Source organism: Procambarus clarkii, chromosome 30, assembly GCF_040958095.1.
Source record: "Procambarus clarkii isolate CNS0578487 chromosome 30, FALCON_Pclarkii_2.0, whole genome shotgun sequence".
Classification (NCBI taxonomy): domain Eukaryota; kingdom Metazoa; phylum Arthropoda; class Malacostraca; order Decapoda; family Cambaridae; genus Procambarus; species Procambarus clarkii.
In genome coordinates, this window is record NC_091179.1 from 10,504,634 (window position 1) to 10,531,311 (window position 26,678).

Consider the following 26,678-nt stretch of genomic DNA (forward strand, 5'->3'; position numbering starts at 1 on the left):
GATTGACGAGGTTTATGACTTCCTGAGCAGGGACACTTGCCTCAAGGAGTTTAAGTGTTTGTTGAATCCGGAACTGTTGCTGATATATTCATACTTAGAACCAGAAGTGTCAGAAAATGATAGGAGAGTAGATAATTCTCTAAATTGTACAAGTCTCTGAAGGTAGATTCAAACGTGAAAAGTGACAGGGCAGTGCATACCAAACTTAGAGATTTTGAAGGGGACGGGAAAGAGGCGGCAGGTGACATATCGGACGGAAGACTGAACGTCGATATGCTACAGATAAAGCTTAGGGAATTGGAGATAAATCGTAAATAAATCGTGAAATGGAGTTAAAACGACTGTAGAGAGAAATGGAAATGAGACGTTTGGAAATAGAAGAAAGAAGAGAAGAGCGGGAAAGAGAAGAAAGAAGAAAAAGTGAACAGAGGCAACATGAGCTGGAAGTGTTACGGTTAGGTGGTACTCGTGACAGTAACAGTAGTAGGGTTTTTGACCCAGTCCGTAACATTAAGGTGGTGCCTAAGTTTAGTGAAAAAGAAGAATCCAAATTTGTTACTGCTTTTGAAAAGGTAGCCGTATCCTTAGGCTGGCCTAAAGAAAATTGGGCAATTATGATTCAGTCCGTGTTAACTAGAAGTTAACTTCCTACTCAACATTATCGGTGAGGGATTCAGGTGATTATGAAGCTGTAAAATGGGTGGTATTGCAGACATATCAGTTAGTTCCAGAGGCGAACAGACAAAAATTTTGAAATCCTAAGAAAGGGGCAGAATACACATATAAAGAAATTTGCTAGAATAAAGGCACGAATATTTTTTGAGTGGTGTGATTCTAGAAAAATCGACAGCAAGGAAGAGCTGGAGTAACTTATACTGCAAGAAGAATTTAAAGATTGCTTGTCTGAAGACTTAAAGACCTATTTAGGAGAACTACAAATAGAATCATTGGAATTGGCCGCCATGATGGCAGACGCATATGCATTAACTCAAAGGTCCCGGCGAGGTATCAAGTTAGGCAAGGTCAACAGTATTCCAAATACAGGAATGAAGGAAGATAGGGTTTAAAGGATGAGAAACGAAGTAAGGTCCAGGAAGCCCGAAAAGATTAAGTCCAAGAAGGAGTGGTTGGAGAGATGAGGTGTGTTGGTCATGCAGCCGGATCGGTCATGTGGCTGCGTCTTGCAAGCAGACGTCAGGTCACACCTCCAACAAGAAGGTATTGTTGGTAAATCTTCTGTAACCATCCGAGGAGGATCGTCCACAACAGTTGAATAACGAAGTTCAGAAACGAAATGTGTTTGCTCCTTATACGTCAAAAGCAAGTGTAGCTGGCGGTAAGAATAGTAAGTCAGTGGTTATTCTGCAAGACAGTGGTGCAACTCAATTTCTAATAAAGCAGAGTGCTTTATCGAAGGAGGTACCTGTTGAGGGGGAGGCAAAGTGTAATTTTAGGAGGCGTCCCAGACTCTTTATATGTTGCTCCCTTGGTGGACGTGTATCTGAAATCTACGTATTTTACTGGCCCATGTACATTAGCTGTGGTAGAGAGTATTCCAGTACAAGAAATAGAAGTCATTCTAGCTAATGATTTGGTATTGTGGTTAGAGATGAATAATCCAGTAGTTGTTGCAGAACCATTGGAGGACGTGGTGACTCCGGTGACTGTGGTACAAACAAGATCTCGAGTGAAAGAACGATTAAGGCTGGAAGAGCTATATAACCCAGTGATTGCCTCTTAGGTTGAGAACAAACGCCCTAGTAATAATTTTGATTTTATTACTGAGGACCAGAATTATACTAGATAATCTATGATTGCAGAGCAGGAGAGAGACACAAAAGTTAAAGCTCTGGCTTATCTTGTTGACTCCAGTCAGAAGATGGGAGCTAGATATTTAAAGGACGACAACGTATTGTTTAGAAGGTTCCGGCAGAGGACTCCCCAGTCCACAGACGTAAGTAACCCACAAATAGTGGTTCCCACACCAATCATTTCGAGACTGCTTGAAGCGGCACATGATAATAAATATTCAGGGCATTGTGGGATTTCTAAGACCTACACGCTAGCTAAAGAACTTATACTGGCCTAGGGTGAAGAATGATGTACGACAACACTGCAAAACGTGTCATGTTTGTCAGGTGGTTGGTAAGGTAAACCAACCAGTTCCTAATGTCCCTTAGAACACAATACACTCAATTGGTGACCCAATTGAACACCTTATATTAGATATTGTTGGTCTACTTTCTCCTTCTACATCTGATGTACAATATCTATTTACCATCATGGACAGAATTAGCAGATATTCTTCCTAAAATGCTTCAAATTGATCAGGGAACTAACTTTACTTCCAAATATTTCAATCAACAGATGTCGGACTTGGTGATTCACCACATAACGTCCAGTGCCTATCATCCAGAATCCCAAAGAGCAATAGAGAAGTTCCATCAAACTATTGAAGCAGATGATGAGGAAGTATTGGATCCATAAGCAAGGACGTTGGGCGGAGAACCTGTCATACCTGCTCTTCGCTATAAGGTCGGTTCCAAATGAATCTCTTGGCCTATCACAATTTGAACTTGTATATGGTCACAGTGTACGTGGACCTTTGGAGGTAGTCAGAGACCAGAGGGAAGAGGTAGAGAGTAATAATGACATGTTGGATTGAATCTCGTCACACAAAGGACGTCTGTTTGCCGCTTGGAAGTTTACTAAAAATAATTTGGTACGTACCCAGGCGATCATGAAAGCCCAATATGATATTACCACAAAACCCCGAGATTTCAAGGTGGAAGACCAGGTGCTGGTGTATTCTCCCATTATGGGAAAAAATTAAATGCAAAGTTTAACGGTCCCTACCCTGTGATTAGGAAAGTAACCGCCACCAATTATGTCCTGGGAACACCGGATTGCAAGAAGAAACAGATGCATGTGAATGTTAACATGTTGAAACTGTACCATACCAAGAATGTTAGCCCAGTCAGTATGATTGTTACCTCAAAAGACCACGAAGATGATATACTGGAAGATACGCACTAACAGGTAGATACCAACTCTCTTATACTGCATAATGTATATATTAAACTAGCACATATAACTACAGAGCAACAACAGCCACTGATAAACTAGATTTTAAAATACAAATCAATCTTTATGGATAGTCCGGGTCTGACAACGGTACTAAATCATGACGTTGTCTTTGAAGAAGGTGCAAGGCCTATTAAGCAACACCCATACAGTATGAATCCGATTAAGACGGGAATAGTGTGAAAGAGATAGAATACATGCTTCGACATGACTTGATCTCGCCTAGTAATAGCCCATGGTACTCCCCTGTCCTTCTAGTACCTAAACCAAACAACGAATTCCGACTTTGTATAGATTATCGTAAAGTCAATAAAGTTAAAGTGGTAGATACGTTCCTATTACCAAGAATAGAAGACTGCCTCGACACTATAGGTAAAGCCACTTACCTGATTAAATTTGATATATACAAGGGTTACTGGCAAGTACCTTAACCGAATGAGCAAAGGCCTTACCAGCTTTTGTTACAACTGATGGGTTATATGAGTGTAATGTGATGCTTTTTGGCATGAAAAATGTTGCCTCAACGTTTCATCGTTTGATGGCCACAGTGTTGCATGGAGTAAATAATTGTATGGTGTACATTGATGATGTATTCACTTTTAATGACAACTGGGAAGATCATTTGCGTCATTTGGAAAAGTTTTTCCAGCTATCAAAAAAGTAGAACTGGTCATCAATCTCCACAAGTTTGTATTTATCAAAACATCTGTAGTCTTCCTAAGACATAAAGTAGGTGGGGGAAGAATTGCTCCTAAAGATAGCAATATTGAAGCAACAGTTAAATATTCACCTCCAGCTTCAAGGAAGAATGTCAGGTAATTTTTGGAACAAGCTGATTTCTACCGGAAGTACGTCCCCAATTTCTCCTCGGTTGCCGCGCCCTTAACTAATCTTTTGTCAAAGGGGATAAAATTTATATGATCAGAAGAGGGCCAACTGGCATTTGAAAAGTTGAAATCTATCATAATATCGCCCCCGTTTTGATGTCTCCTGACTTTGACAAACCATTTATTTTGACTACCGATGCTTCTGACTATGGAATAGGAGCAGTATTATCCCATGTAGATGCTATTGAAGTAGAACATCCAATTTCCTGTTATTCGAAGAAGCTAAATGATTGCCAAAGAAAATACTCCGTTATTGAAAAGGAAACATTAACACGGATCAATGCCTTGCAACATTATGAAATATATGTAACTAGTAACAGCCATCCACGTCTATTACGATCAGACCATACCTTACCTTGAGATTACCTTGAGGTGCTTCCGGGGCTTAGCGTCCCCGCGGCCCGGTCGTCGACCAGGCCTCCTGGTTGCCGGACTGATCAACCAGGCTGTTGGACGCGGCTGCTCGCAGCCTGACGTATGAGTCACAGTCTGGTTGATCAGGTATCCTTTGGAGGTGCTTATCCAGTTCTCTCTTGAACACTGTGAGGGGTCGGCCAGTTATGCCCCTTATGTGTAGTGGAAGCGTGTTGAACATTCTCGGGCCTCTGATGTTGATAGAGTTCTCTCTCAGAGTACCTGTTGCACCTCTGTTTTTCAACGGGGGTATTCTGCACATCCTGCCATGTCTTCTGGTCTCATGTGATGTTATTTCTGTGTGCAGGTTTGGGACCAGCCCCTCTAATATTTTCCACGTGTAAATTATTATGTACCTCTCCCGCCTGCGCTCAAGGGAGTAGAGTTTTAGGCTCTTTAGTCGGTCCCAATAGTTTAGATGTTTATTTGCCTGAGTTTTGTACGTGGTTTCCGTAACCATAATCAACTACGATTCCTGGCACAATTCAAGCACACAAATTTTAGACTTAAAAGGTGAATTTTTATCTGCAACAATTTCCATGCAGATTGTGCATATTAAAGAGCTAGATAATGTTGTAGCAGACGCATTATCCAGTATGTGATTGATGTTTGGTGTAGTTTTTGAGTAGTTTGTCTTGTTTTAACAGGGGTAAAATAATTTTTTTTAGGGAGGGGGTGTGGTGACGGACCTCGGCGCCATCTATGATCCAGGTTCACAGTTAAATAGTTGACCCTCCCATTAATATTAGTTTCCCATCTTCTTGTCTGCTGTTCTGGGGAGGTGATGAGGTACCGGTGACTGGCGACAGATAGGAGTGAAATCCACTAGGCGACCTTGAGACGTGCTAACCAGAGGGCTAATTGAGCACTAAGGACCTCACTGATGGAGTGTGGTAGCCAGAGGGATAGTGGAGCGCTGAGGACTTCAGTGTTTGAGTATGTTAACTAGCGGGTAGGTAGAGCAACCCGTCCTCTTAAAAATAACGTCACTTTTCGCTCGTATGCGCGCTATGGCCAAATTTGGACGTAATTTGAAATGAAATCGACTCACAAAAGTGACGTACTGTTCCGTTTTCTGTTTGAGTCGTCTGGCTTACTCGGCCAGCTTAGTAAAGGATTCTTACCGTTAACGTTTTTTCATACCGTTTTGAAACTTTGAGAATTTCCTGCCCACCTAACCTATCAGAGAACCCTTAACTTATTGTTGTTGAAAAAAAAATCCCAAATTTATATTATTTTTTTTTCATTTTCAAATTACGTCCATATTCGGCCATATGGGCAAACGGCCAAAAGCGACGTTCTTTTTAAGAGAACAGGTTGCTACCGCTGGAAGACTTCATTGTTGGAATGTGCTAACCAGAGGGCTAGTGGAGCGCTGGAAGGCTTCACTGAGCGTGCTAGCGAATGAGCAAATGGGGCGATTGAAGACGTCACAGTACCTGCAGCTAGCGTGAGGGCTAGTGTTGCGCTGAAGACCTCATCAAAGGAGTGTATTTAATGTTCGTCATCTTTGAAGCTTGCTTGCGTGAGGGCTAGTGATGCGCGGGATGACCTCTAGTAGTGGATTATATATAGTAGTGGTTGTAGATAATAAGAACGGTTAATTTTAAGTGCAATTTAATTTCTTCCCTTAAACATTGCACTGTATTTCCACCAAGGTTACGGATCTCTGACCTTGAGAAAGATCGTAGAGTTTAAAAGAACCCGATTACGGAAGGGTTGGTAACACTTATGTGATGAATGTTTAGTTCATTCTACGATGAAAATTTAGTTCATTCCATGAACTAAAATTGCAGCAACTTCTTTAACATTCCTGCAATTTCTTTTTAACTGCTTGCGTATAAAGTCTATGTAAGAATGAAGTTAACTGCAGAAGGTCTATTGATCCATATGAGGAAATAGTAGCTGCATCACTTACGACTATATAAGTGAGTTGATGTTTGAGGTAAAGAAATTAAAGGAGAAAACTATACATCACTTGGAAGGGATATGAGGGTAAGAAGCTGAGATATGAGGACGGAGTGAACAAAGGTGATAGCTACTTGAATAACAGAGTGCTGGAACCTGAGCCTGCATGGAGCATGGCCGTCGCTCTACCAACCAGTCCAGGTGAATGAGTAAGTTGAAGTTCATGCAATAATTTCACTTTGTTCACAATGTCATCTTAATAAAAACAAAGTAAACAAATTAAAGCATTTTGCTCAGAACGTCACCTTAAAAAAGTAGCCATGCGTGGCAGGAGTGGCTAGTTGTGTGGCAGAGAACCAGCACCACAGCCACACCAAGATGACGGGCATGACTACTTGACCAGACGAGGACCCGCTCCACAGCCTCGCCAGAGACCCTCTTACCACTTGTCTTCCCATCCTCCTGTTCGGGATCCTTCCTCTTCTGTAATTCTGTTTGTTCCTTATTTCTGTCTCGGTAAAGTTTTGCTGGATGCTGTGGAGGAAAACAATATTTATTTCAATTGTTAAAATGCTATCAACCTCGTATTGTTGCAGGCAGAACACCTGCAAAACGGAAGTGACAAGGCACCTCTATTATTTTAGTAATGGTTCTTTATCAACTCAGGTGTAGTGAGGTATATAATCCTAGCCCAAGTCTACTGTCTGTGTTCCCTTGATAATGTGTTGAAACGCGAAAACGTTTGGAATTTTCGTTGAATTTTTCATACGTGGATACTTAAGCATAACAAAATCAAGTGTGTGTTGTGAATATTTTTACATGGGGTTAAATAAAATGGCCTATTGGCTCAAGTGATGCAGCTACTATTTGTACCCAATCAATCCCATTCTTATAACACAACGAGCACATCATATATAAAGGGAAGTGAGGACGTTTCGTTCCGTCCTGGACTGAAACGTCCAAGACGAAGGTTTCAGTCCAGAGGGGTCGGAGTCTTTTATTACTCAGTTTCTTCTAGATACGACCGAAGAAATTGGTCGACGTTTCGACACTTTCCACTCATTTCATGAGCGTGAGTTGGGTCTGCTTTCAGCCACATTATTGAGGGCTATTATCTGTAAATTAAATCTATATCAGTAATAGAGACTGTCTTTGTCTGTCCGAGGTTGTAGGCCAGATGCTCGGGGCTAGCTTCACCCAACTTTACAGGATGCGTGGTCGTGGGTACAGGACAGAAATAGGCTGGTCGAGGTCGTCAGAACTGAAGAGTGAACAGCATGCAATGGTCACATTTTGATCCCACGAAGACTGTGGGCACTGCCTGTCAGATGTACCTACCACAATATTTTGAAAACCAAAATTCTAAAACAAGATTTTTTTTTTCCTGACAGAAATATACACCATTATTCCATGATCTCCATTGATGAGTAGCAGAGAATCTAATCGTCCATCCATTGATCTCTCCATCTATTTATCCATCTATCTAACCATCCATCTATCTATCCATATACCAGTCCAACTATTTATCCATCTATCTATTCAGTTATTTATCTATCCATCTATCTATTTTATTTATTATCATTTATATATGAGTTCTTACATTCTTGTAAAGCCACTTGGGAAAATCTTAATTTTCTCTGGTATACGACCCGCCAAATTGTTTAACAGGTACCCATTCACTGCTGGGGAAACTGAGGCGTACAGTTAAGTATTGGCACCAAGTCAATCCTCCCCGGCCACGATACAAACCCAAGCCAATTCTCTCGCGAAGCGAGGGCGAGTGTTTTACCACCACACCACGGTGACTGCGTCACGGGAATTCATCTATCCATCAATTTATCCATGTATCCATCCATATATCTATCTATCCATCTACGTCTGTTCATCTATCCATCAATCTATCCACCTATTCATCTAACCTTTCATCTACCCACCACTCTATCCATCTATCCACCATATCCATTTATCCAGCCATCGATACATCCATCTATATGTCTAAATATCTATATACATATCAATTCATCCATCTACTTATCAATATATCTCTCCATCTATTTATTAGTACATCCATCTGTCTATCTATCCATTTATTAATCCATCTGTTCAACTATCTATCCATCCACCTACTCATCTTTCTATTTATATATATCTATCCATCCTTTATAATCAGTATAATTTCATGTCAGCACTGTGGAGAAATGCCCGACAAACCACTGGAACATTATCTAACACAGTGCACAGTTACGAACCCATTAAGATTTCAACTTAGATTCAACAGAGCAGAAGAAGTTGTTAAACACATATGGCAAAATCTTACTGAAGCGACCATACGAGTCATAAATACTCATACTCCGCCTAAGAAAAACAGAAACTAGCAACACTTAGTGGGCCAGCCAGAGGCTTAGGGCCCGCGCAGGAATATCCTTGCAAGAAAAAAAAGTTTTATTTCCACAGTGATTCAGTTAACTTCAGTACAGACGCTACGGAGTTACTACACTTCTTCAACCTCAATAATACTGCTTGAGGTTGAAGAGGTGTGGTAACTCCGAAGCGCCTGAACTGAAGTTATCTGAATCATTGTGGATTTATACTCTGGTGGATTGATGGATCTATCCATCTAACTATTCGTCTATCCCTTGATCTATCGATCGTGCTAGCTATCTATCGATCTATCCATCCATCAATCCACCTATCCAGCCATCAGTATCTCTCCATCTATCTATCCATCTATTTATCCACCTACTTATCTTTCTATTCATTTATCTATCCAAATATTTATCGAACTATAGATCCATCTCTATATATCCATCTGTATCCATCCACCTACGCATCTTTCTATCCATATATGTCTATCTATCTATATAGCCGATAATATTTATTCATCTATCTATCAATCCATCTATCCATTCACCTAGACACTATACTGTCTGCATCAGACACTATCTGAAACAGACAGATACTGTCTGTATCTGTCTCTCTCTCTCTGTGTCTGTCTGTCTAGGTCTATGCCTGTCTTTCTCTTATAGAAAATGTAGTTGTTTAATGCGTGGATGGTCGCCACCAAGAGAAGCTTACTGGTGTGAAATAAAAAAAAGAGTAGTTACCCACTACTCTGATAAAGAGCCGTGGGTTGAGAAATCTTTGAAGCTGTGGAAGAATTCTGTTTTATGTGAGTACGGGAAAATTATCAGCAGCAGGAAATTTCTGTTAATTTTTAAGAGATCAGTAAATAATGGTACAAATTATTATAAAAAGGTCATTTAAAGTTAATTTAAAAAAAAATTGAGGTGTAGGTTGCGGATAATGCCAAAAACTGTTGTACTCACCAAGTTGTGCTTGCGGGGGTTGAACTTCGGTTCTTTGGTCCGGCTTCTCAACCGTCAATCTACTGGTGTACAGATTCCTGAGCTTCTCGAGCTCTATCGTATCTACATTTCAAAATTTATATGGACTCAGCCTCCACCACATCACTTCCTACTGCATTCCATTTATTAACTACTCTGACACTGAAAATGTTCTTACTAATGTCTCTGTGGCTCATTTTGGTACTCAGCTTCCACCTGTACCCCGTTTGTGCGTGTAACACCCGTGTTAAATAATCCGTCTTTGTCTACTCTGTCAAAATCCATGCGGATTTTGAATGCGGTGATCATATGTCTCACCGAGCTCTTCTGGCTTCCAGAGACGTGAGGTACAGCTCACGAAGCCTTTCCTCGTTATTCATGCCTCTTAGATCTGGGACTTGCCTAGTGACATACCTCTGAACTTTTTTCAGCTTCGTCTAGTGCTTGACAATGTAAGGGCTGTATGTTGAGGCTACATACTCCAGGATTGGCCTTACATATGTAGTATATAGGGTTCTGAAAGATTCCTTACACAGGTTTCTGATGGCAGTTTTCATGTTAGCCAGCCTCGCACATTTTTTTGAGATATATACAAGAGTTGTTACAGTCTTGTACAGCCACTAGTACGCGTAGCGTTTCGGGCAGGTCCCTGGAATACGATCCCCTGCCGCGAAGAATCGTTTTTTCATCCAAGTACACATTTTACTGTTGCGTTAAACAGAGGCTACAGTTAAGGAATTGCGCCCAGTAAATCCTCCCCGACCAGGATACGAACCCATGACAGCGCTCGCGGAACGCCAGGCGAGTGTCTTACCACTACACCACGGATACTGTAAATATTACTCCCTACATATTAATCTGTATGATATGACTGTAAATATTACTCCCTACATATTAATCTGTATGATATGACTGTAAATATTACTCCCTACATATTAATCTTTTGACGTGGGCATCAAGAAACAGGTTTGGCGTGATATCAACTGCTAGATCTTTCTCTCTGTCCGTTTCATGCAAGACTATATCTCCTATTCGGTATCTAGTGTCTGGCGTCCTATTTCCTCCGTCTAGTTCCATTACCATACATTTACTTAGGTTGAACTTTAGCAGCCATTCCTTCAGTTTGTTTAGGTTATCTTTTAGCTTCATACTATCTTCCTCTTTCTTAATCCTCCTCATAATTTTTGCATCATCAGCAAACATTGAGAGGAACGAGTGTATTCCCTCTGGGACATAATTTACATAAATCAGAAACAGTATAGGTCCAAGGGCTGACCCCTGCGGGACTCCACTGGTGATCCCTTGCCACTCCGAGACCTCACCCCTCACAGTGACTCGCCATCTTCTGTTGCTTATGTACTCCCTTATCTATTGGAGCACCTTCCCTTTCACTCCTGCCTGCATCTCCAGCTTGTGCAATAGTCTCTTATGTGGTGCTGTGTGAAAGGCTTTCAGGCAATCCAAAAATTGGAAGTCTGCCCACCCCTCTCTTTCTTGCCTGATATTTGTTACCTGGTCATAAAATTCACTTAATCCTGTGAGGCATGATTTGCCATCCCTGAACCCACGCTGATGCTGTGATACAAAGTTCTTTCGATCCAGATGTTCTACTAGCTTTTTTCGCACAATCTTCTCCGCCATCTTGCATGGTATGCAAGTTAGGGACACTGGCCTGTAGTTCAGTGCCTCCTGTCTATCACCCTTCTAGAATATCAGAACTACATTAGCTGTCTTCCAAAGTTTTGGCAGTTCACTTGTTACCAGTAATTTGTTATATACCATGGAGAGTGGAAGGCACATTGCTTCTGCTCCTTCCTTTAGTATCCATGGAGAAATTCCATCCTATAGCCTTTGTCACCTCCAACTCTAGCAGATACTTCCTCACCTCCCCCCTGGTAATCACAAACTCCTCTAGTGGTGTCTGGTTATATATTCCCTCTCTTATCTCTGGGACTTCTCCTTGTTCTATTGTGAAGACCTCCTGGAATTTCTTATTGAATTCCTCGCACACTTCCTTGTAGTTTGTAGTGAATCTGTCGGCCCCAATCCTCACTTTATTTACCTGTTGCTTCACTGTTGTTTTTCTCCTAATATGGCTATGCAGTAATTTATGTTGAGTTGTGAGGGTCTGAATATGACACTAGCACACAGTTCCCTTTTGAAGCCTGGCGACCCCGACCAGTCTATGTTCATTCATCATTCATAATTATTCCGTGCCCACAGACCATTCCCGTACCACAAAATACCAATTCGAGTGAGGCTAGTCACAACAGTGATGGTTCTGACTTCGAACAGATGGTCAGACAGACAGACGGACATTGTCTCTTATAGTATTGATTTATGTACTAGTGGGGGGTGGGGACCCCCTGCATTGCCCAAGTCTGTCTGTATGTCTCCTATCTGCCACTCTAGCCATCCGTTCATCCATCCATCTATCTGTTCATCTATTTGTTCATCTATATGTTCATGGATTTATCCGTCTGTCTAATTATATTTCCATCCATCTATCTATCCATATATCAATCATTCTATCTATCTATCTATCTATCTATCTATCTATCTCTTTGTTGGAAATATCCAACACTTATTCATCATTTTTAGTACTTCAATAAATCATCTATGAACTGATAACAGTAATTTATTAATGTTACTAACTTGTAGATTAACAATATTAATTCGTTTTCTTCTGCATAACTATTTTGACAAATCTTTCCTACTTCATGGCGAGGTTGCATCAAACAATTCAGCAGAGGGAAAGATAACATCTACATTTCAGAGAATTAAGTTTTATTCTCCCTTCATATCAGTATTCTTTCATAAGAATTATTAACTGATGCTATGTCAACCAGTGGTCAAATTATATAGCGTTATTAGCTGAAAATCATTATATATCAGAACCCACTGTTATCACAGAGTTTCATGGAGAATTTAATTTCTCCTTTTGCTTTTCGTCTATATGAAATCCGTTTCATATCAATTATTATACGACGAGAATTTAGTTAATATTAGTTCCTCCACAATAAACCCTAGCCTTAATTTCTCGTTTGGTTGAGTTGATTAATTGGTTGATTAGTTGGTTGATTAGGAGAAGAATTCTCCGTTTCAACTGTCCGTGTTATTGCACATGCACGGGCGAGACTGGTAAGGGAGGAGGAGAGTGAAGGCGGCCATATTCCTGACCACAAGTGGTGTTCAGAGTTCGCGTAATATCATTAAGTCCCATAAGTATTTGTTTAATTGAGATCTCAAATAACAAATGCGTGGGTTGCTCGTCGTTAGGATGCAGGGCCTCCTCATAAAAAAAAGTAAGTCCCATTTTGGACTGAGCCCTCCCATTAATATAGTAATTGGTGATTATTAATCTTGGTATAGGCAGTGTTTACATATTAACTGTGTTTTCAGCTTATGCCATAGCGACAAGAGGAGAGATCAGCTTCTCCTCCACATGTGTTCCAGGACCGCATGTTTCAACAAGCCAGTTGATGCGCCTCCTCAGACGAGTGCTCCTATTTCTGCTATACAGCTAAGACGCTGTCAATTATTAGTAGAATTTACTAACATGTAGTTGATTTTGATCTTCAATGCAAGATCACATTCACTATTCATTTATTATATTTGCTATTTAATTATTATTGATATTCATTTTATCCTAATGACATATCATGATGCCTATTAGCCTTTATTTCATTGTGCAGTTTACATATTGGTTATCTTGTACTATTATAACCCCCGGTAGAGTATATTCGAGTCTGCTCAATAATTTTAATTATAATATACAGTTCACTTAATGTTCTCACATTATAGTATTAATTCTTAAGAATCTTTGGTACTGATTCCTGAATTTATTTCAATATATGTATTCATTCTAATTTTCCTTTTTTTTATAAAAAAGGGTGGTCCTTTGTAGCTATCGAATTTAATGAGTATTCTTATTGATATTCTGAGCCAGACTTTCCCGTACTCTTCATGTATGTACCTATGTATCCATTCATCTATCTATCTGTAAGATTTTGCTTGTTTTCCCCGATTGTTCTGCTTGCAGCAGTTGCCTGTGTTGGAATCCAGCCTTTAAAAGCCTGAGTTGGAACACGCCCCAAATACCAAGATCAATCTTCTCTGGAATCCGCCCTTTTATTGTGAGAAGGACTTGTTGGGTTTCCTGCTTCGTGGATTTAACATGACATCTTTCTGCTGACACTACATAATTCAGCTTTTCGAAATGCTTTATTGGCATCTGTAAAGGATAGTGGAGGACAATGATTTTTCTCATTTGGTCCTGAGGCTTGAGTTTGACGCATTTCCTGTAATTTTAAAAAATCGTTACAGATGTCTCGTATTTGGGCCTCAGAATATATTCACTTCTGAAGTTTAGCTTTGCTCTGATCTTGAGCTGGGGGTACTCTTTTTCAAGGTCCACTACAGTGTCGTACGAGGACTTATCTTCAGCATGCTGCACCTTGAGGACTGGCAGTGCGTATTTTGTCTGGGTAGATGGAGGGCTCATCGGTAGAGGCCTCTTTTCTTGATAGGTCCTAGTGGAGTGGTTCGTCCAGTTGGCTTTGGTCACAGGATGGTAAAGCCATCACTGTCAGAACTTGAACTGGAAAGTCTTCCTTTTGTGCTTGGGATCAGCAATGTTGGTTCCCACACAATTAATCTGGTGGTCCATTCTATCGTCCGGATGCTGACTGTTGTGTAATGTGTCTGTCGGGTGACGGTGACGTGGGATGTGTGAGCTGAAGCCAAAATAACTAAAGCTTACCTATGAGGTCAGGTGAGTTGAAAACAAGAGTGCTCAAGCTTACCTATGAGGCCAGGTGAGGTGGAGCAAAGATTATTCAAGCTTATCTATGAGGCCAAGTGAGCTGGAGCTAAAATTACTCAAGCTTATCTTTTAGTCCAGGTGGGCTGATACTTCCACTGGTTTTCCAGTGAATTGTCCCGAGAGGTGTGGCTGAGAGCGAGGTGGCCGTAGGTATAGGAGCAGCACTGTAAAGTCATTTCACCAACAAATACATTCTGTCATACAAAAAAGGAAGTACGCAATAATGATTATTGTTGATTTCAGGATTATTTTTGTGCAATAAATTGTATAGAGGCCTCAGACCGGTTAGAGTAGGTTTGATTAGATTAGATTATGTTTGGTTAAGTGTGTGTGGGGACTTTACTTTAAAGTGACTTTAAGTGTCACTTTATTAGGCCACTTACAATTCGAAGACTACAAAACTTTTTTGTGGGAAGGGAATTGTCAGGGGCAAAGCGCCAAGTCATTACAAGAACATAGCACTGGGAAAGAGTCAGGATAAGGATTTGGGATGGGACAGGGGAAAAGAGTGGTACCCAACCACTTGGACGGTCAGGGATAAAACGCCGACCTGCATGAAGTGAGACCGTCGCTCTACCGTCCAGCCCAAGTGGTTGGGCGTTTTTTTTTGGAGGGAGGGAGGGAGGGAAACAACAGTCCATAATTTGTACGTAACATTCGTACTTGCTGTAAGTTCTGTAATGTTTGGAGGCTGGTATTTATGAAGAGTTGAGCTCTCAACTCTTCACAGTCATTGAATATTGAGACAATATGAATAACAGTTTAAGAACAAGTTGTTCGACTGAAATTTGTTGTAAAGTAAGAAAAAGCCAGTTGTTGCGAAGAGGTGTGAGTTAAGAGGGACTGGTCAGGGGGGCAAGTGGACTTGAGGTTACATACACCAGAAAGTTCACTTGGCAGAAAGTGTTACATACAAGCAATGAACATTAACTCAAAATTAAAAGAAAAGTGTTAAATGGCTCATTAGTTAGAACAAACATTTGATGGCTGTCCTGGACATTATTAATGACTGGCCAGTAACTGGATTTCTACCTGGAACTTCTGTCTGTCCAAGATGAGTCTGGATTCTGCCTGACTCACCTGTCTCGAATTTGGTGTCAATACGACTCACCTGTCAGGTGTCTGGAGTCTGAGGAACTCACGTGCCCGCACTGGTTGGTGTCCGAGCGCCTAATGGTCCACAACGAGGCGCGGGCCGACTCCCCTCTCACAGGCCACGGCGCTCCAGATGACATCAGTGTGACGTGTATGACAACATCGGTGTGACGTGTCTGATGACATCGGTGAGACATGAATGATGACATCGGCATTCACCTAGTTGTACTCACCTAGTTGTGCTTGCGGGGTTGAGTTTGGCTCATTGGTCCCGCCTCTCAACCGTCAATCAACTGGTGTACAGATTCTGAAGCTTACTGCACTCTATCAAATCTGCTTTGAAACTGCGCATGAAGTCAGGCTCCACATAATTTCCTAATGCATTCCATCTGTTAACTACTGACACTGACACTGAAAAAATTCTTTATAAATCTTTGTGGTTCATTTGGGTACTAAGTTTCCACCTGTGTTCTTTGTTCGTGTTCCACCGGTGGTAAAGAGTTTGTCTTTGTCCACCCAGTCAAGTCTCCTGAGAATTTTGTAGGTGGTTATCATGTCTCCAATTACTCTTCTGTCAGAGAAGTATGACTTCTCGCCAGAAGAATGATGGCATTTGCGTGAGAAGTATGATGACATTGGTATGATAATTATGATGACATTTGTGTAAGAAGTATGATGACATTGGTAAGAGAATTATGGTGTCACCGGTTTGAGATGTATGATGACATCTGTGTGAAAAGTATGATGACACCAGAGTGAAAAGTATGATGAAACCGGTGTGAGAAATATAATGACCTCTGTGTGAGAAGTATGATGACATTGCCTAGATGTATGCTGACATCGGTACTCACCTAATTGTGCTTGCGGGGCTTGAGCTTTGTCTCTTTGGTCCCGCCTCTCAACTGTCAATCAACTGGTGTACAGATTCCTGAGCCTACTGGGCTCTATCAAATCTACATTTGAAACTGTGTATGGAGTCAGCCTCCACCACATCACTTCCTAGTGCATTCCATTTATTAACTACTCTGACACTGAAACAATTCTTTCTAACGTCTCTGTGGCTCATCTGGATACTAAGTTTCCACCTGTGTCCCCTTGTTCGTGTCCCACCCGTGCTGAAGAGTTTGTCTTTGTCCACCCTGTCAATTCCCCTGAGAATTTTGTAGGTGGTTATCATATCTCCCCTTATTCTTCTGTTTCCAGGGACGTGAGGTTCAGCTCCTTTAGCCTTTCCTCATAGCTCATACCTCTCATTTCCGGGACGAGCCTGGTGGCATTCCGCTGAATCTTCTCTAACTTTGTCTTGTGTTTAACTAGGTATGGACTCCAGGTTGTAGCTGCATATTCTAGGATTGGTCTGACATAAGTCGTATACAGGGTCCTGAACGATTCCTTACACAAATTTCTAAAGGCAGTTTTTATGTTGGTCAGTCAAGCATATGCCGCTTATGATATCCTTTTGATGTGGGCCTCTGGGGAGAGGTTCGGTGTGATATCAACCCCCAGATCTTTCTCTCTATTTGACTCTTTCTTACAGGATTTCACCTCCCAGTTGGTACCTTGTGTTCAGCCTCCTGCTCCCTTCGCCTAATTTCATTACCTTATACTTACCTGAGTTGAACTTTAGCAGCCATTTTCTAGACCATTCCTCCAGTTGGTCCAGGTCATCCTGTGGTCTCTGTCTGTCTTCATCCGTTTTTATTCTTCTCATAATTTTTGCATCATCAGCAAACATTGAGAGGAACGAGTCTATATCCTCCGGAAGATCGTTTACATATATTAGAAACAGGATGGGTCCAAGTACTGAGCCCTGTGGGACTCCATTGGTGACATCTCGCAACTCTATGTTCCCCCCCCTTCCTCACCGTTACTCGCTGTTTCCTGTTGCTTAAGTACTCCCTTATCCACTGGAGCACCTTCCTTTTTACTCCTGCCTGTTGCTCCAACTTTTTTAACAGCCTTTTATGGGGTACTGTGTCAAAGGCTTTCTGGCAGTTCAGGAAAATGCAGTCGGCCCACCCTTCTCTTTCCTGCCTAATTTTTGTTGCCTGGTCATAGAATTCTATTAAACCTGTGAGGCACAATTTACCATCTCTGAACCCATGTTGGTGGTAAGTTACAAAGTTAATTCCCTCCAGATGCTCTACGAGCCTTTTCCTCACGATCTTCTCCAACACCTTGCATGGTATACAAGTTAGGGAAACTGGCCTATAGTTCAGTGCCTCTTGCCTGTCACCCTTCTTGTATATTGGGACTATGTTAGCTGTCTTCCAACTTTCTGGTAGGTCTCCTGTTTCCAGTGACCTGTTATACACCATAGAGAGTGGCACACTTAGTGCATCTACACCTTCCTTTAGTATCCATGGTGAGATTCTGTCAGGCCTAACAGCCTTTGTCACATCCAGCTCCAGCAGACGCCTTTTGGCCTCATCACTGGTGAGGTCAAATTCCTCCAAGGTTGCTTGGTTTGCCGCCTCCACATTTAGTGCAGCGGCTACTCCTTGTTCTATTGTGAAGATCTCCTGGAATCTCTTGTTGAGTTCTTCACACACCTCTTTGTCATTCTCTGTGTATCTGTTTTCCCCTTTTTTAAATTTCGTCACTTGTTCCTTTACCACTGTTTTCCTCCTGGTGTGGCTGTGGAGCAGCTTTGGTTAGGTTTTGGCTTTACTCGCTATGTCATTTTCAAACTGTCTCTCTGCTTCCCTCTTCACTCTGAGGTACTCATTTCTGGCCCTCTAGTATCTCTCCCTGCTCTCTGGTGTTCTGTTATTTCTGTAGTTTCTCCATGTTCCTTTACTCAGTTGCTTCGCTACCTTACATTCCTGGTTGAACCATGGGTTTTCCTGTTGTTTTTCGTTTTTCTCCTTTTGAACTGGGATAAACCTGTCTGCAGCTTCCTGGCACTTCTGGGTGACAAAATCCATCATGTCCTGCACATTCTTGTCTCTAAGTTCTGTTTCCCATGGTATTCCCCTTAGGAAGTTTCTCATCTCGTCATATTTTCCTCTTCGGTAATTTAGTCTTTTTCCCTCCGATCCCATCCTTGGATAGGTTATCCCTACCTCCACCATGTACTCAAAAGTCTGTACACTGTGGTCACTCCTTCCTATGGGGGTTTCAACTTTTACTACCTTTATTTCTTACCCATTCAGGGTGAATATCAAGTCGAGTCTAGCTGGTTCATCATTCTCTCTCACTCCTATGGGTTCCCTGACAAGCTGACTCAGAAAGTTCCTCGTTGCCACTTCCAAGAGTTTAGCTCTCCATGTATCTGCACCATTGTGTGGGTCACCATTCTCCCAGTCTATCTTTCCATGGTTAAAATCACCCATGATTAAGAGTCTTGAGCCATTCCTGCAGGCAACTAAAGCTGCTCTCTCTATTATATTATTATATAATAAAGAGAACGGTGTTAGATGTATGATGACATCAGTGTGAGAAGTATGATGACATCAGTGTGAGAAGTATGATGACATCATTGTGAGAAGTATGATGACATTGGTGTGAGAAGTTTGATGACATCAGTGTGAGAAGTATGATGACATCATTGTGAGAAGTATGATGACATTGGTGTGAGAAGTTTGATGACATCAGTGTGAGAAGTTCGATGACATCATTTTAAGATGTATGATGCCAAGTTTTCCTGAATTAATATATTTTCTCTAATTTTTTTCTTATGAAATGATAAAGCTACTCATTTCATTATGTATGAGGTCAATTTTTTTTTATTGGAGTTAAAATTAACGTAGATATATGACCGAACCTAACCAACCCTACCTAACCTAACCTAACCTATCTTTATGTGTTAGGTTAGGTAGCCTAAAAAGTTAGGTTAGGTAAGTTAGGTAGTCGAAAAAACATTAATTCATGACAACTTGGCTTATTAAGCAAATCGGGCCTTGCATAGTAGGCTGAGAAGTGTGTTCTGGCTACTAGGTACGACATATATATATATATATATATATATATATATATATATATATATATATATATATATATATATATATATATATATATATATATATATATATATATATATATCGTACCTAATAGCCAGAACACACTTCTCAGCCTACTATGCAAGGCCCGATTTGCCTAATAAGCCAAGTTTTCATGAATTAATTGTTTTTCAACTACCTAACCTACCTAACCTAACCTAACCTAACATTTTCTGCTACTTAACCTAACCTAACCTATAAAGATAGGTTAGGTTAGGTTAGATAGGGTTGGTTAGGTTCGGTCATATATCTACGTTAATTTTAACTACAATAAAAAAAAATTACCTCAAACATAATGAAATGGGTAGCTTTATCATTTCATAAGAAAAATAATTGAGAAAATATATTAATTCAGGAAAACTTGGCTTATTAGGCAAATCGGGCCTTGCATAGTAAGCCGAGAAGTGCATTCTGGCTACTAGGTACGACATATATATATAAAAATATATATATATTTATATATATATATATATATATATATATATATATATATATATATATATATATATATATATATATATATATATATATATATGCAATTGACGATCACAAAACACTGATCATTTTATGCGGAAAATCCACAGAGAAATATGAAATGAGGTGAACGTTTTCGGCTTAGGAGGTGGTAGGAGAAAAACACACAGAAACTGTATTGGAGGGGACCTACATTCCCTCCAATGCGTTATGTGTGGTTTCCTCCGAGGCAATGGGTCCCCCCCTTCTTCCAGTCAGAGGTGGTACTCCCTTGTTTATATATATATATATATATATATATATATATATATATATATATATATATATATATAATATATATAATATATATAAATGTCATATATATGTAAAAATGTCGTCAGCATACCGGCAGTATAGGGCAGGTTTCAAGTCCATGTCAGCTAAGACCTTCTCTTCGATGGTGCCTATGTAGAAGTTCGCAAACAGGACACCTAGGGGAGAACCTATGGCGACCTCATCTACTTGCTTATACATGTGCCCATCTGGGCTCAAGAAGGGCGCTTCTTTAGTACAAGTTTGGTGTAGTTTCCTTAGAATGTTTTCTGGTATGTCAAGAGGAGTACAAGCCGGATCACGATACATTCTGTCCGCTATCATCTTGATTGTTTCATCCAAAGGTACGTTGGTAAACAGTGATTCTACGCCCAACGAGGCTCTTATTCCTTTGACCCGTGTTCCTCGCAGTAAGTCAACAACTTCCTTTGGAGACTTCAGGCTGAATGCACAAGGTACACAAGGAGTCAGCAAGCCGTTGAGTCGCTTTGCCAGTCTGTACGTGGGTGTGGGTATCTGGCTGCAACCTGTTCTCGCACTTGCTTACAGTCAATAAGCTTATTTAATAAGAGACAACGTTGGTCTCTTTCAAGACATTCTGCTTTGTTTCTGGAGAGTTGTTCATGAGTAGGTTGGCCGTCTTTTTTGGTTTTATAGTTAAACGTCAATAGTATTTTCTAGTACAGAAAATACACCAGGTGTATTTTAGTACAGATTTTTTTCAGAAAAAAATGATGTTAAATAAATTACAAACCAAAAATAATATCCAGGCTTGGCTCTAATAAAACGTGTGAAAAACAAACAAGATGAACAATCAAATTTACGTTACATTAATGTGCAAATAAAATATGGTGCTAGACTGCATAATCTGGCTGGCTATGAGCCGGACTGCATAAACCAGTTACCATACCGAGATATGTCAACAGATCTACTTAGTAGAGCACTCAGGAGTAATTTGAATCGTGGTGGGCTAGTTACCCTTATATATATGGAACGGAGGCCGTCCAGGTGGCGCTGGTGGTCGTGGATAACTATGAACTGGCTCATGTTAACTGCTTGTTTCGGCCGCTTACACACTACTCCATTCGGAGCAGTGTGTAAGCGCCCGACGAATATAAGCATTGAGAACACTGGTTTTGTATCTTTGGGGCACTCACTCCTACCTTTCAGGCATAATCCTATGTTGGTAGGTTTTGTATATACGTTGGTACTTAAAGAAGTTCCTGTTTATATTATTAGTACGTCCAAGAACGGCAGACTGTTATTTTCACTACTAGTATTTTCACGTGTAAATTGGAGTACTGACTCTCTCTCTCTCTCTCTTTCTAGATGGCTTTTTAGATCAATTAGTTCGTTTGAATCTTTTACTATGACAAACATGTCATCTACATTACGGCGGTATAAAGTTGGTTTTTGTCTGCTACTGAAGTTTCTGTCTTCGATGGTTTCTATATAAAAATTACAAATAACACTCCTAACGGGGAGCCCACTGCTACTCCGTCTATTTGAATATATACATATCTCCCTGCGGACTGATGAAAGGAGCTTCCTTTGTATATGCCTCGAGAAGACTCTTCAAGTGTGGCTCGGGTATGTCTAATTTGGGAGTGCTCTAGTCTCTGTATACTCTGTCCAGTATCAGTATCTCTATGGTTGTGTCGACTGGGACGGAGGTAAATAGGGATTCGACGTCAAGGGAAGCAATGATTCCATCGGGCTGTGTAGTTTTGATTAATTCTAGAAAATCTGCTGATGGTGTACCTGATTCCTTAACCACTCGACCAGCGTGACTGTACAAAAGTCATTGATAGCCGATGCTATATCCATAGTGACTCGACAGCACTTTGTGGTAAGCTTGGGCATAGATATTTCATCGAATCACCTCACTTTGTAGGGCCACGTGAGCAACATAATATCTATGCCCAAGCTTACCACCATAGCATATAAATCATACATGAAAAACTGAGATGAGATGAATATATTCTACCTACACTATTTGTGAGAACCAGGAAATTACCAGGTTCGTAACACTCTTCAACACACCATAATACAACACGACACATCATAAGAAACCACAACACACTGTGAAAAACCAAAACACAGCATAAGATCCCACAAGACATCATAAGACCCCAAAACAAAGCATAAGGCCCCACAACATATCATAAGATTCCACAACACACCATAAGACCCCACAACATAACATACTACCCAACAACAAAACATAAGACCCACACAACACACCATAAGACTCCACAACACAACATAAGACCCAACAACACACCATAAAACCCCACAACACAACATAAGACCCAACAACACACCATAAGACTTCACAACACAACATAAGACCCAACAACACACCATAAGACCCCACAAATACACATAAGACCCAACAACACAACATAAGACCCAACAACACACCATAAGACTTCACAACACAACATAAGACCCAACAACACACCATAAGACCCCACAAATACACATAAGACCCAACAACACAACATAAGACCCCACAACATACCATAAGACTCCACAACACACCATAAAGATTACCTTATTAATTTAAGCACGAACGTCTGAATTTTTGCTAGTTGTTACTTTTGCTAAACAGCACCGCTACTTGGCCCATCAAATTATAATTATTTAGAACTTACATTTAAAAAAACCTGTTTAATTATAAACTATCTGTTTCCTACCAGTTGAAAAACCGCAAATAGCATCGCAGTTTTTGTCTACTCGGAGTGTTGAAACCACAGTCAAGAATGTCAGTAAATACATCTTGGCAATATTTCTGAGATACTACAATCTTAAGCAATTTTTCAAGTTGGAAATGGTCACGATTGTGATCGTTACCTGTGATTTTGTACTGATGTTAACATTTTTGAAGATCTTAAATGAATGGGTTAGCAGACAAAAAATGTATTTAGGTAATTAAATAATTAACTTACTGCAGTCGGCCATGCGGTGGTGCTCCATATGTACCAGATGATCAAATGGTTGTGCGATTTAAGCACTGGGAGCCCGGATTTGCCCAGTGTCTGGGAAATGACCTGTTGTCTGGCCATGACCCGGTGCCTGGGTCATGACCCGGTGCCTGGGTCATAACCCGGTACCTGGGTCATGTCACGGTGCCTGGGTCATGTCCCGATGCCTGGGTCATGATCCAGTGCCTAGGTCATGTCCTGGTGCCTGGGTCAAGATCCAGTACCTGGGTCATGATCTGGTGCTTGGGTCGTGATCCGGTGCCTGGGTCATGACCCGGTGCCTGGGTCATGACCCGGTGCCTGGGTCATGACTTGGTATCTGGGTCATGACCCGGTACCTGGGTCGTGATCCGGTGCCTGGGTCATGACCCGGTGCCTGGGTCATGCCCCGGTGCCTGGGTCATGCCCCGGTGCCTGGGTCATGATCCGGTGCCTGGGTCATGATCCGGTGCCTGGGTCATGATCCGGAGCCTGGGTCATGATCCGGTGCCTGGGTCATGATCCGGTACCTGGGTCTTGATCCGGTGCCTGGGTCACGTCCCGGTGCCTGGGTCATGATCCGGTGCCTGGGTCATGATCCGGTGCCTGGGTCATGATCCGGAGCCTGGGTCATGATCCGGTGCCTGGGTCATGATCCGGTGCCTGGGTCATGATCCGGTGCCTAGGTCATGATCCGGAGCCTGGGTCACGTCCCGGTGCCTGGGTCATGATCCGGTGCCTGGGTCATGATCCGGTCCCTGGGTCATGATCCGGTGCCTGGGTCGTGATCCGGTGCCTGGGTCATGCCCCGGTGCCTGGGTCATGATCCGGTACCTGGGTCTTGATCCGGTGCCTGGGTCACGTCCCGGTGCCTGGGTCATGATCCGGTGCCTGGGTCATGATCCGGTGCCTGGGTCGTGATCCGGTGCCTGGGTCATGACCTGGTATCTGGGTCATGACCCGGTACCTGGGTCATGACCCGGTGCCTGGGTCGTGATCTGGTGCCTGGGTCATGACCCGGTACCTGGGTCATGACCCGGTGCCTGGGTCGTGATCCGGTGCCTGGGTCATGACCCGGTGCCTGGGTCATGACTTGGTATCTGGGTCATGACCCGGTACCTGGGTCGTGATCCGGTGCCTGGGTCATGACCCGGTGCCTGGGTTATGACCCGGTGCCTGGGTCATGATCTGGTGCCTGGGTCATGATCCGGTGCCTGGGTCGTGACCCGGTGCCTGGGTCATGACCCGGTGCCTGGGTCATGACTTGTTATCTGGGTCATGATCCGGTACCTGGGTCGTGATCCGGTGCCTGGGTCATGACCCGGTGCCTGGGTCATGACCCGGTGCCTGGGTCATGACTTGGTATCTGGGTCATGACCCGGTACCTGGGTCGTGATCCGGTGCCTGGGTCATGACCCGGTGCCTGGGTCATGACTTGGTATCTGGGTCATGACCCGGTATCTGGGTCATGACCCGGTACCTGAGTCCATTTACCTGGGTACTCTGACGATTTCCAGCTTGAAAAATTGCTCATAATTGTAGTATCTTTGAAATATTGCCATGATATATATAGCGCCAGACATCAAAGTAAATTTGATATGAGTTACCATGACCTACCATTTCTTTTGCACTTGCACTTGAGGAGGTCGACGGTCTAGTGGGCTAGGGATCTCAACTTCTTTGAATTCTCGGCGTTTGCTCTCGCCTATAATTTTCTAAGGTCTCTAGTGTGGTACGAGCTGCTTACTGCACATAACGTGTTAGCTAAGCAGTACTTTCCGACGGAGGCCCATCTAATCTTTCAGTTTACAGTTTCAGATGTAAGGAAATCGAAAAATCTCACAACATTCAGCACCTCAACACACCATACAACACTACAGTTCACCATACACCACAACAAACCAAACAATACCATGAAACGCCATAGAGCACCAGAGTATATCATACAACACAATATACAAAACAACATTACACTATTCAACACCATAACACTCTATGCAACACCAAAGTACACCATACAACACCTCAGTACACCATAGATAACCATATTACACTGTACAACAATACAGTACACCATAGAACACCACATTATACCATTCAAAACCAAAATTCACGTACAACACCATAAAACCATAAAACACCACAGTACACCATACAACACCATAACACACTGTATAACACCTTAACACACCATTTAACACCTTAGTACACCTTACAACACCCCAACACACCATACAACACCACAACACACCATATAACACTACAACACACCATACAACACAACAACACATACAACACACTATACTACACCACAGTGTGAGGTAAAATATTATCAAATTCTTGTTCAGGATAGTATATAGTGTTATGATCTCAGCCTACAGGAGAAACGAGTCTCCCTCCTTGAGAGTTATTCATCAAGCCTGACCTGATTAGAAGGTCTAGCGAATATTGAGGTGATAACGCATATGTAAAATAGTTGCTTGGATATGTGTAACAGTTTGAGATTATGGGCAATGAAGAAGAAAACAGATAAATGACTGGCGAGGAGATGTGGACATTTTGCTGGAGGCGTGAGGCTCGCTTCCGGAGGACCTTGACCTCACTTGAGTGCCAGACATCGCAGGGGAAAGCCGCGCTACGTTTGAGCTCCCGCCAGAAGGGAACCCCTAGTGATATATCTCGAAGAGAAGAGAAGTGTGTAGACGTGCCAGCTGTGGAACCGAGCTGGGAACGTTGTAGTCTCAAGTCCTGGTCGACGAGCAGAGTTCAATAAGCTGCTCAGAGGCATTTTCGTGGGCTGTGTGGAGCGCCCTGACCAGACGCCATCAGAGGGAAAGCGCCCTCGACCAGTTAATCTGTGGTAAGCACGATATACGCCAGTTCATAGTGATTGCTTGTAGTTGGTCGTGTGCCCAGCGACAGTAGCGATGTTTATTTATAAGTTAGACATGTTTTAATAAGGCAGAAGGCCTGAAATAGGAGAGTGAAGAGGGAGGAGCACGGAGCGACGTCCTTCCCCTCTGAGCTCTGACAGACGACTGAGGGAGCCCGGCTCCTGACGGAGGAAGACCCTCCCAGCGAGTGAGAACCGCTGCCGGGCGAGGTGGAGTATGGACCCGCCCAAAACGGGGGAGTCCACTCTCACTGTATGTAGAGGACAGATAGAGGTTTGAGGCAAGCATATTGTGTGGTTATTTTTGTTTATGTGTTAAAGGGGAACATTATTGGAGTGTCGATGGGTTGCAGGTTTGTCTTTGGGGAAGAAGTTGCTGAGAACTTCGAAGCCAGCCTAGATGAAGTAATTGATGAGACTCCAAGGTAGTGAAGCAGAGGACCTCGAGCTGTGAGGAGAAGCAGTGAAGAGGAGT